The sequence below is a fragment of the Etheostoma spectabile genome, chromosome 2 (genome assembly GCF_008692095.1).
Source record: "Etheostoma spectabile isolate EspeVRDwgs_2016 chromosome 2, UIUC_Espe_1.0, whole genome shotgun sequence".
Classification (NCBI taxonomy): domain Eukaryota; kingdom Metazoa; phylum Chordata; class Actinopteri; order Perciformes; family Percidae; genus Etheostoma; species Etheostoma spectabile.
In genome coordinates this window covers 24,943,144-24,953,895 of record NC_045734.1, presented here as the reverse complement: position 1 = coordinate 24,953,895, position 10,752 = coordinate 24,943,144, and the positions used below count along the sequence as shown (strand labels likewise).

Sequence of the window (10,752 nt, the reverse complement as noted above, 5' to 3'; positions counted from 1 at the left end):
TTTAAATGTATTATTGTAGTCAATTTTACATCACGCTTAATTCTAAGGTTTTTTTTTAATGTCTAGCCTCTCCAGTGTACTGTCACTGACTAATTTGAGTGCCGTATATGGCCAAATGTATGTGAACACCAGAGCATTGAACACCACATGTGGACAATTCCAAATCCATTAAGCTGCTGCTATAACTCTATCCACTATTCTGGGAAGACTTTCCTTAAGAAATTTGGAACCCGGATGCAGGGATTTGCTCCAATTCAGCCACAAAAGCTCTGATGTTTTGAGCGATGAAGCCCAACTCGCAGTCAACAGTGGTGTCGTATGAGGTTGAGATCAAGGCTCTGTACACACCAGTCAAGTACACATTCTGTCAGATAACTATCTAACAGTTTAATGTACCTCACAATTTTCAAGACGAAAGAGAAAATGTTTGCTTTTGTGATTACAGTACTTTACTTCCTTATAGTGTTACATTAGCTGTTTTAACCCCATGAGTTTTTGTAAACAGATTATTTTTTTTACCGGTTTGAATGCAGCCAAAGACATTATGCTACATCCTCAGCTGCCACTGGTAGAGGTCAATCATTGTTCACATGGCTGCAAAAGGTTACATGCCAGGAAAACATAAACATGGGTTGTTTTAAGCACCCGGTACTGGACGTTTTCATGCAATGACAGCGTCATTCAATGGAGGTGTTTAAGACATGCAGCTGTGTTTTTTAGATACATAGGAATGTCTTTCATCCGTCATGATAGAGGTCACACAAATCTTTTGTTTTCCTAAATTCATTCACAATCTCTTTCCACTGCCACTCTCTTTCACTCTCCTTCCTCTACTGTATGGCATGTGTTTTTGTGAGAGAGCTTTTGTGTGTATTTGGGATGTAACATCACATTTATCACATTGTGCTAGCTGTTGCTGGCTGCCTCCTCACTACCTCGCCACTAATGTGTGAATGTGTGCTCATGTTCTGGGGCTGTGTGTGAGCTTGCTTCTGCAAAGGCATTTTGTTTGTAATGTTTTATGGATGTAGCGCATGGAAGCTTTGTGGCTGTAATGAATTTCTTAGCAAATCAACCAGCTATGCATTTAAACTGTGCGTGTGTATGACAGCTTTTTATTGGCCAATTCAGTGAAGCGGTGTCCTTGGTCAACAGATTTTATGAGGTTTAGATTAATCAGATTAGATCACACGCACGCATGCACGCACACACGCACGCACGCACGCACGCACACAGCCTGTCCATGTCAGGCAGGGGTGGGCAATTCATTTTCCTGAGGGGCCACATGAGAAACAGGGACTGTTGTGGAGGGCCGGACCAATGGGCTAAACTTAATTCTGCTCAATATTAATTCTATCTCTTTATAAAAAGCATTACATTTTACAGTAAGGTCTCTGATAATCTGCGACTGGTAAGGTCACAAATGTCATGATTAGGACATGAAAATTGAAGCAGACATGGTAGAAAATGCAATCTCAACTCTCAAGGTTTCTGCTGTTTTGTATGGAGTTGGATGAAGCTCTGGTGTAATGAAGTGATGACCTTGGCACCTGGTTGGTCCATGTAGCTGCTTTTTGTTTCATGTCACATAGCAGCTTTCTCACACACACAATCACAATACAAGTTAGGAGGTAGATAAAATGTTGTTTTCTCATCCCCATACACTGAAAATAATGAGGCAGCTAGTTACCATGATGCCTGACTGGCCGGGTCCCCCTCCCCTCACCGGCAATCAAGTGGCGCACACACGCTTATTAAACCTTAAGCAGGCATTCACATATTGTTACACACACACACACACACACGTACGGGTACACACACACATACACTTCACCTAATGCTGATTTTGCAGCACATACCATCTGTCAAGAATGATTAACCTTTCCATCAATCACTGGTTTTTCCAGACACACATTTACAAAGCAGGCACATGCCGGCTCTCAGCTGTATTGAATGAGAGCAGCAACACATTCCTATAAACACAAAATAAGAAATGTAGTTTTTATCAATGTTTCTGTATTTTAAATTGGTTTCTGCCACTGATACAAGTTTATGGCTGTAAAACCTAATTAGCTTCTTACAAGCAATGAGCTCCTACATGAACACAGTATTATTTGACATGATATTGGTATGATTAATTTAGAACAACAGGAGAGATTTCTATGCTTGTGATTTATCTCCGTTGGGGCTTTGTTGGAAATACACCAATCCGGTTTAAACAGCAGAAGACAACAGGTGCTGTTAGACAGTGAGCTTTATTGCTGCATCTGCTGCCCAGCAACATTTGTGTTCTGTATTTTGAAAGTGCAGCAGCAAGGTGCAGCTCTGCAGCCCTGTCAGCTGGATACCTCTGACGACTAGCTACACGTTGCTGATGTTCACTTAGTTTTTTAGTCTGATGCTAAAAGAGGGAGCAGTTAGCATATGACATGATTAGTATAGCAAGATTTGCCAGGTTATATGTTAAATATCATTAATTATCCCACTCTGGATTATAAAACGTTAAAGCTGATGTTGCTCCAAGACTATTTATGTTTTTTATTTGTATAATATGATTTTTACATGTGAATGTTTATTCTTGACAAAGGAAATAAAAGTGTGTCCACTTCCCATCTTTTCTCCTGATTTACCATAGAGTGCACAATATTATAATTACTTTTCATTATTTTATTTATTTTTTTAGGGTCAGAAGTGTGAAACTATATATATATATATATATAGTTATATATATATATATGGTGTATTGCATTGGGGGATTGCTAATAAACACGCCACATTTTATAGATGCAAAAATTGACAGTTGTCCAACAGTGTATATTATAGAGCGACTAGTAAATAAGGGGGTGTTGTTGGACACAGCAAACTTCATCAACAGATGAAGTTCGCTCAGTTGTCATGGAGACGTATCCGTTGACATTTATACTGTCATTGACTACAGTTCAGTGTTTAACACCATTGATCCCTCCAGGCCCGTCACAAAGGACCTGGGATTAAAGACCTCACTGTGCATGTGCATCATTGACTTCCTGACATATAGACCCCAGGCGGTGAGGCTGGGCAGTCACACCTTTTCCACACTCATCCTTAACACCGGAGCACCGCAGGGCTGTGTTTTCAGTCTCGTGGTACACTCCCTGTACACACATGCATGTGTAGCCATTTTCGACTCCAACACCATCATCCCGTTTGTTGATGACACCGCCGGATCACAGACAACACTGAAAAGGCCTACCTGAAGGAAGCAGAGGACCTGACCTGCTGGTGTCAGGATAACAACTTACTCATACATGTCAGTAAGACTTAGGAGCTGATAGTGGACTTTGGAATGAAGCAGGGAAGGAACTACACCCTTAATATCAACAGGTCCTCAGTGGAGAGGCTGGACAGCTTCAAGTACCATGGTGTCCTAATCAATGAGGGTCTGACCTGGGCACTAAATACTGACTCAGTGGTGAGAAAGACTTTTGGAAAGGAACTTCCTTTTATCCTCTTTAATAATAAAGGATTAATTCTCCTGCATCATTGAGAGCATTCTGACATGGAACATCTGTGCGATAAGAGGTTTGTTCCTCTGATCAATAGGCAATACCCTATCCTGCCCAAAGGATATTTACACCAGTTGCTGCACAAAAATGGCTAGGACAATCATCAAAGATCCAAACCACCAGGATAACAGCCTTTTCTTCCTGTTGAGGTCATTAAGAAGGCACCAGATACGCCAGGCCAGCACTGAGATGGTGAGGAGGAGCTTTTATCCTCAGGCCACTAGGATCCTAAATGAGGTCACCGGCTGATCTCGTTTCTTCATTTATCCAGTCAACTAGCTGTTGTTTATTCTCAGATGGGATACATTATGATCTTAAAGATCCTTTGGGTGTTTCTTAAAAGCATGTGTGTATTTGTTTACCTACTGTATGTTTACTGTATGTGTATTTTCTGCTGACACACAACTGTATTTGCACCTTGGACTGGAAAAAGATATGCAGAACGTGAGCAACCAGAAAGGCATCCTAATATTTTAAGCCTAACCTGATTATTCACTGTGTGTGTGTGTGTGTGTGTGTGTGTGTGTGTGTGTGTGTGGTGTGTGTGTGTGTGTGTGTGTGTGTGTGTGGTGTGTGTGTGTGTGTGTGTGTGTGTAGTCTTGTTTAACTGTATCCGTGGGTTCCAAAAACCAGGAGTCAAGTATAAAAGTCCAGTCCAAAATGCTAAACCCCACAACATTAAAGGGCTGAATGAGGGTTAAAACTTGGTTTTAGGGTTAGGGTTATAATTAGGTAATTAGGGTAAGAGTAAGGGTAAAGGTTTGGCATTTAGTTGTAATGGTTAAGGTTAAGATAAGGGGAATGGGAATGCACTATGTCAATGGCAGGTCCCCATAAAGATAGTGCCACAAACATAAGTCTGTGTGTGTGAGCACATGATTCAAGGTCCTGTTGTGTCATTGACTATAGCTGCCCTGCAGCTACTGTTTGGGAATTTGTAGTTAAGTGCAGACCGGGGAACTATGTACGATTAGATTGTTTGAGAAAGATAACACCCTTCATTTATGGGACAATACTGAGTTTAAACAAGCCAAACTAGAGGACAGAGGATGCTGCTGGAATTCTCTTGGTTTTAGAGTTCAGATATGTTTGATTACATTGTTAAAGGAGCCCTGGGCAGGACTTTTATATAAAACTACAAATGTTCATCCTAAATCGCAAAGTAGAGCAGCATTAAAAAGAACTCCAAACTAAATGAGACACAGAGGATTTGGTCTGCATTTTACATTGTTGTTATCAGTAGGAAAAGAACCCGGTGTCTTCCAACCCACATATACTAAATGCTTCAGCCTCAGCGTTAAGACATAAAGTAAAGAACAGAGTATTTGTGTAATTGACACAGCTGAGAGTTTAAGCAAAGCACAACTTTCTCTTAAAGAGATAAGTCACAGCTCCATCAGGTGAACGCTGGACTTTACTAACAGCTTTGGCAAATATTGCCCAGTCATGTGCCATGTACAGATATTATGTTCCATAATTATTTGGTATTAAAGTCCTATAAATTGCCAATGCACACAATTGCTTAATTCAACTGTAGACCACGCTCTATAAACTACAGATGAGTTTTAATGGGAGTGCAGCTGAGACAGCTACTGTACTGTCATTTCACACAGTGGCCGGGTTGTGGGGCCGAAACTGTAGGAGGTGCATGATGCAGTGTTACTGACCCAAAACAAAGGAAGCCCAGTTCCAAGCTCATGGCTTTCTTTTACATTTCACTACATTCCTCAGCTCTTCAAAAATAAAGTTGATTAGAATGCAAATTTGCAGGCATCCAGATCGCTCAGTTGGTAGAGCGGCACCCATACATAGAGGTTTACTCTTCAACACAGTGGGTCCGGGTTTGACTCCTATCTGCAGCACTTTCCTGCATGCCATTCGTCTCTGCTCTACAATTTTATGTCTTGAGCTGTCCAGTCAAAATAAAGGCCGAAAATGCTCCCCAAAAAAATCAAAGAAGAATGCTAATTTACATTTCTGCTGTAAAATATTGTTAGATGCACCAAGTGAACTAAAGACACTGCATGTTGTCTCATTCCAGCAGAAGCAGAGAGGTTTTCCATGTGCAACCTGTGTGTATGCCCCCCTGGAGTTGTGCCTTTCGAGTCCAAAACAGCTTAAAACAATTAAGTCGTGCAAATCACACAGCTCATTGAATTGTATTCATTTCGTTTAACATGACTGGTCTTAGTTTCTTTTTAAATCTGTTTTTATATGATAATATTACACAAGATTGTTTTGGGCATGTTTAATCAGTGACTGACAGGTCCCCTCTAAAGTGGCTTCCAGTCAGGTTCAAGGCTCCACCATTTGTCTCGGTCTGGCTGATTTAGCTCCAAAAGTGAAACCATGACCGAGACCATGAACGCAATCTGCCCTCTTCAAATCCTCCATTTAGAAAGGTCCCACACATTTTACACATACACACATTTTACACTGTCTATGATTAAAGCAGATGGTTTTTGGAAGTCAGAAGTCAGTATGTGTCGCAGTGCTGGCGTTGGTGGTTGGTGGTGTTGAACGCATGCTGTCTATGTCTATGCTGTAGTTGCACGCCGCGTGTGTGTGTTTGTAACATAGTGTTCAATTATTTCAATAATGTATCCCAATTGCCATTCCTGCCATCACATCAGAGGTTGTCTCCATCTCTGGCAACACAGCAGCATCCTGAGTAGCAGGTGAGCAGCATTTCCATTACGTTCGACATCCCAAATTCAGTGTCTGTCTCACACAAGCACACACCGCAAATTAACAACACAAGCTGACAGGCGCACAGAGACACAAACGTGCTTGCGGCAGAGTTGCGGGTCATATGAATACTTTTAACCATAATGTGTTCATCAGGAAGTGGCAGTCGGAAAAGAGTGATTTCGGTTGAGTGTGTGTGCACGTGCTCAGTGGACACACTGATCTTGCTTTTTATAACATTTTACAGTTGGCTGCATGTATCAAGACAGGAGGGAAATGAACAGCTTGAGGTGTGTGAGTTATGCTTCTTCAGCTGCTGCTCTGTGTGTGTGTATATATGTGTGTGTGTGTGTGTGTGTGTGAGAGAGAGATAGATACAGTAGTAATACAGTTAAAAGAGAGCGAGAGATGCTTTCCTCTTTGAGGTATGGTATGTAGCCCTGATCAATTGTCTGGTGAAGTTCTAAAGTCAAAACTTTGCAAAAGTTTTCAGACAGGCCATAACACGGTCCACCTACCAGAGCACATAAGCCTCGCTGTCTATTACTCAGAAATCTCTCTCCCATGCTTTCACTCTCTCATAGTGTATAGGTCCCATATTTTCCTGCATGCTCTGAAGACAACAGATAACTATAGTAGAGCTGCTTGTTTGGTAAAAATTCAGTCCACTTCTCAGAGCACTATTTTCTGGAGAAGCTTTAGATAACACTTGTTTTTTAATATTATCTGTCTAAACAGATGTGCTCTTAGAGGAATAACTCACAAGAAAATCTATCTTCTGAGTATCAAATCCTCTCTGCTTGCAGGCTTGACAGGTGGCTCTGAAAAGTTTGTAGCTTGCTTTTTCATAGAGATGGCAGCTTTAGTCAGCTTGGAGTCACAGCGGGTAGTGCCCAATAAGACCAGAATGTAGCACAGTGAAATTGGTGGCGCTGGAACCATGCTGACGCAATAAATACTGTACATTTTCTCTCAGTTGCTAGACAGTTAACACACTTCAAGAACATTTATTTGTAGTCCACTGCTGTCATACGACTGACTGAAAACCTTGTCCTTTTGTGGACGAGGCGACTAACAAGATTATGAAATATTGGATAATACGATACATCTAATACCTTTTTGCATTTTTCCTTTATTGGATAACAGTTGAGAGAGAGACAGGCACACTAGGCAACAATAGCTAGGTTTGAGCACAAAAATTAAAGCCAGTTTACCAAATTAAGTGTTTGCATGTGCGACTTTAAGCATTAGCTAATCACTTGAAATAATCAAATAATGACTATGGGACCAATTAATAAGGATTGATACATTATGGCAATTTGCCATTAAAGATTTTATAAATAAATAGAAACCTGTCACACCTTACACAGATCAACAGTGGACAAATGGATTATGGTGCAGGAGTAGTTTGAAACATGTGAGAACATTTTGACAAATGTTTTTCAGCCAAGACTCACCATTGGGACCTACAGTTACTGTGATTTCCAATCTAACTACAGCTGTCTTTCAAGCCTTCAGGGGTCATTTTATACTCAAAAGACAGATTTGCAGTGGCGTACTCCTTTAACACCGCCTGAAGAGTAACAGGTCACAATGACCACTGTAGCACTAATGCAACACTGATGCTGGACAGACATAATGGCGGAGCTGCACAGAGCCTCCAGCTACCTGTGTGTCTGTGTTTCCATTCTGGCAGGTGTGTGAAGCCTCGTCTTTTGGAAAGGATTGAGTAACAGTAATGTTACTGTGTGGATACTGGAGTCCATTAGTTTTGCATGTGTACAATGTGGGAGCCTGACAAATCCTTTTATATCGGAGAGTGTGCATGTGTGGGTGTGTGTGTTTATTTGTCTGGGATCACACATAGCTTTCAGACATGTTTATCTTCAACATTAGTGTGTGTCCGAGAGTGTGTACGTGCGTGTACTGCGGAGTGTGAAATCCCATTAAGCGTGTTAAAACCCTCTTTGGCCTACTGCCTGCTCAGAGAGGGAGAGACTACACACACACATACACACAGTTATCGCACCTGAGTGTGTGTTTGTTTTTCTGTGCCGGCCTGTGTGTATGTGTGCACACTTCACACCATCAACACTGTTGTCTGTCTCAGACCTCACACAGGTTTTAGCTCTTTACCTCATCTTATCGGCAGTCTTTTTCAGTGTTAAGTGTTATACAATAATTACAATCAATGACTAGATTGATTACTATAAAAAAAGAAGTAAGACATTAGTGAATTAAATTGAACTTAAAACAAAGTTTCTGGTTAGCTCACCTGGTTGAGCGTGCGCCCCACGCACAGAGGCTCAGTCCTTATTGCAGCGGCCGTCGGTTCAGTTCCGACCTGCGCCCCTTTGCTGCATGTCATCCCCCCCCCTCTCTCTCTCTGCTTTCCTTACTTAATCTGTCCTATCAATAAAGGCAATAAAAAATGCCTAAAGAAAAGCTTTAAAATAAGAAATAATAAAAAAAATGTAATCCATCATTCACATAACTAAGAAAATACACTAAGTGGCTAAAAGTATGTGGACAACCAAAAGTTACACCAGTATGTGATTTATGTTGACATTTAGATTTAGATCACTCTTTTTGCTGCTATGCCCCTCTGAGGAGGCTGCCTCAAGTACACAAAAGTACACATATCTTTGTCCGCATAGTGTCAAATTATTATTTCAATGCATCAATTAAATGAAATTATATTTAGTCTAGTTGAGGTTCAGAGTTCATTCTTGATCTTGGATCATGGTCAAATTCCTTTTCATTTCCATTTCCTCCAGAACAGCTAATGAATGGACCCTGACTTGAGAGTGTTTTGTAAGCTATGTGAAGTATAGTATGTTGTATACGTAATTATCCTAGCACAATTGAGACTCCATACCAACTGGCCACATTTTAGTTTGAATTTGACCAAAACAAGCACAGCAGCAAGCATAAAAAAATAATACTTATATGACAGACTGTATTTCCACTCCAGCCCTTGTTTTCATTTTCTCAGCTCTCTTTCATGTAGCTCTGACTATTTCCACCACTGCTTCCATGTCCCGGTTCTCTTCTTTTTCCTTTCTCCTCTCTGAATACTAAATGCATTACGTAACCATACATTGCTTCACATCCATGGCATCTCACATGTTCACTTCTCTCTGCAGGGAGTGACAAGTAGAGCACCGCAGGGCCGATAGAGGAGATTTATATCAGCAGTGCCTATTATTCTGGCATAACCCCCACACTGCAAAGACAGAGATGGACAGACAGACAGACTCTGACAGAAACAGATGATACAGAGATGTTCTACCGTGATGAGAAAAATAAGTGAGCTTGCATGAATAGAATTGTTATTTTTCCCCATTTTTTTGTCCAGTTGCCATCCACTATAACACAGCAGTGACTTTCTCTCTCTCTATCAACAACACAGGCTGGGTAGTATGCAGTGTAATATTTCTATAATAGAAATGTCCGTCACACTCCGTGTTTCCATATCTCTTATAGAAATGTCCATCACGCCGAGTATAGATGTCAGCTCAACCCCCAAAACTCCGCCACCCTTCAACCCCCTCCTTTAAAACCCCAGAGGAGAGGGAGAAAAGACGTTTGCTTTCGCTCACCATCAGGGATGTGTGATGTTGTGTGATGTTGAAGCCTTATTTCCGTAAAAATCAATCACTCTGATAGAGCGAGGGAGGGGGGGGTTGTAAAACGGAAGGAGTGAGGTTGTGTGAGAGTGGGAGTCAAAACAAATTACATTCTCAAAGATGTCTTTGAATCGTGTGGACGGCAGACAGACGCACACTCGCTCTCTCACGTCGTGAGAGGTGTAGTTGTACTCCCCTTGAAGCAAGCTTCTTTTATGTCTGACTCTCTTTCACTCGCGTCGACTACCTCCTCTCTCCTCTTTCTTTCCTCTTCACTTCTTCTTGCTCTGTAATCTAATCTAATCCACATGACTCACTTTCATCGATTGCACAAATCTAATGTGTCATTTATGTCCTGTAAAGTGTGTCTGTGTTTGCGTTTGTGAGTGCATATACACCAGGGGCAGTTTTGTACTGCCCAGAACAGTCTCTGTAATTTGGTTTGATGTGAACTCCCAAGACACTGAGAAAAGATTTATTCTTCACAAGCTCGTCAACAGTTTGACATCTTCGCGTCTTGGGGAATCAATAAGCTTCATAGTAAAAAGACAGGAGAAGGGAACTCTCTTTTTTTGGTTGATCTATATTTAAACAGGTTATACCTTCTGAGATCCAAAAATCTGCTAGGGAGACCATACCAACGAGGCGGAAGCCTACCGTAGATGAAGTTTTAAATAAATAATACAGAGAGGAGAAGGTTCTTGGGACAGACCGACTGAGAGACACAGGCCTAGTATCCAAAAAAACACACTAAAAAAACAACTTAATCACAGCAATGAGAACTCACATGGATTCATCTCACACAGCTCCAACGAAGGCTTTGAACTCCGACAGAGAAATGAGTTTCGGAATTTTCAAGCTTTTAAGTAGACACATTTACACGATGATGA

The 10,752-nt window shown here is 41.2% G+C and overlaps 1 protein-coding gene across 1 annotated transcript in view; it reads left to right on the top strand.

Moving 5' to 3' along the window:
• The window catches only part of LOC116697203 (protein ELFN1-like), a 108,853-nt gene that overhangs the window by 76,778 nt on the left and 21,323 nt on the right, over window positions 1–10,752 (top strand).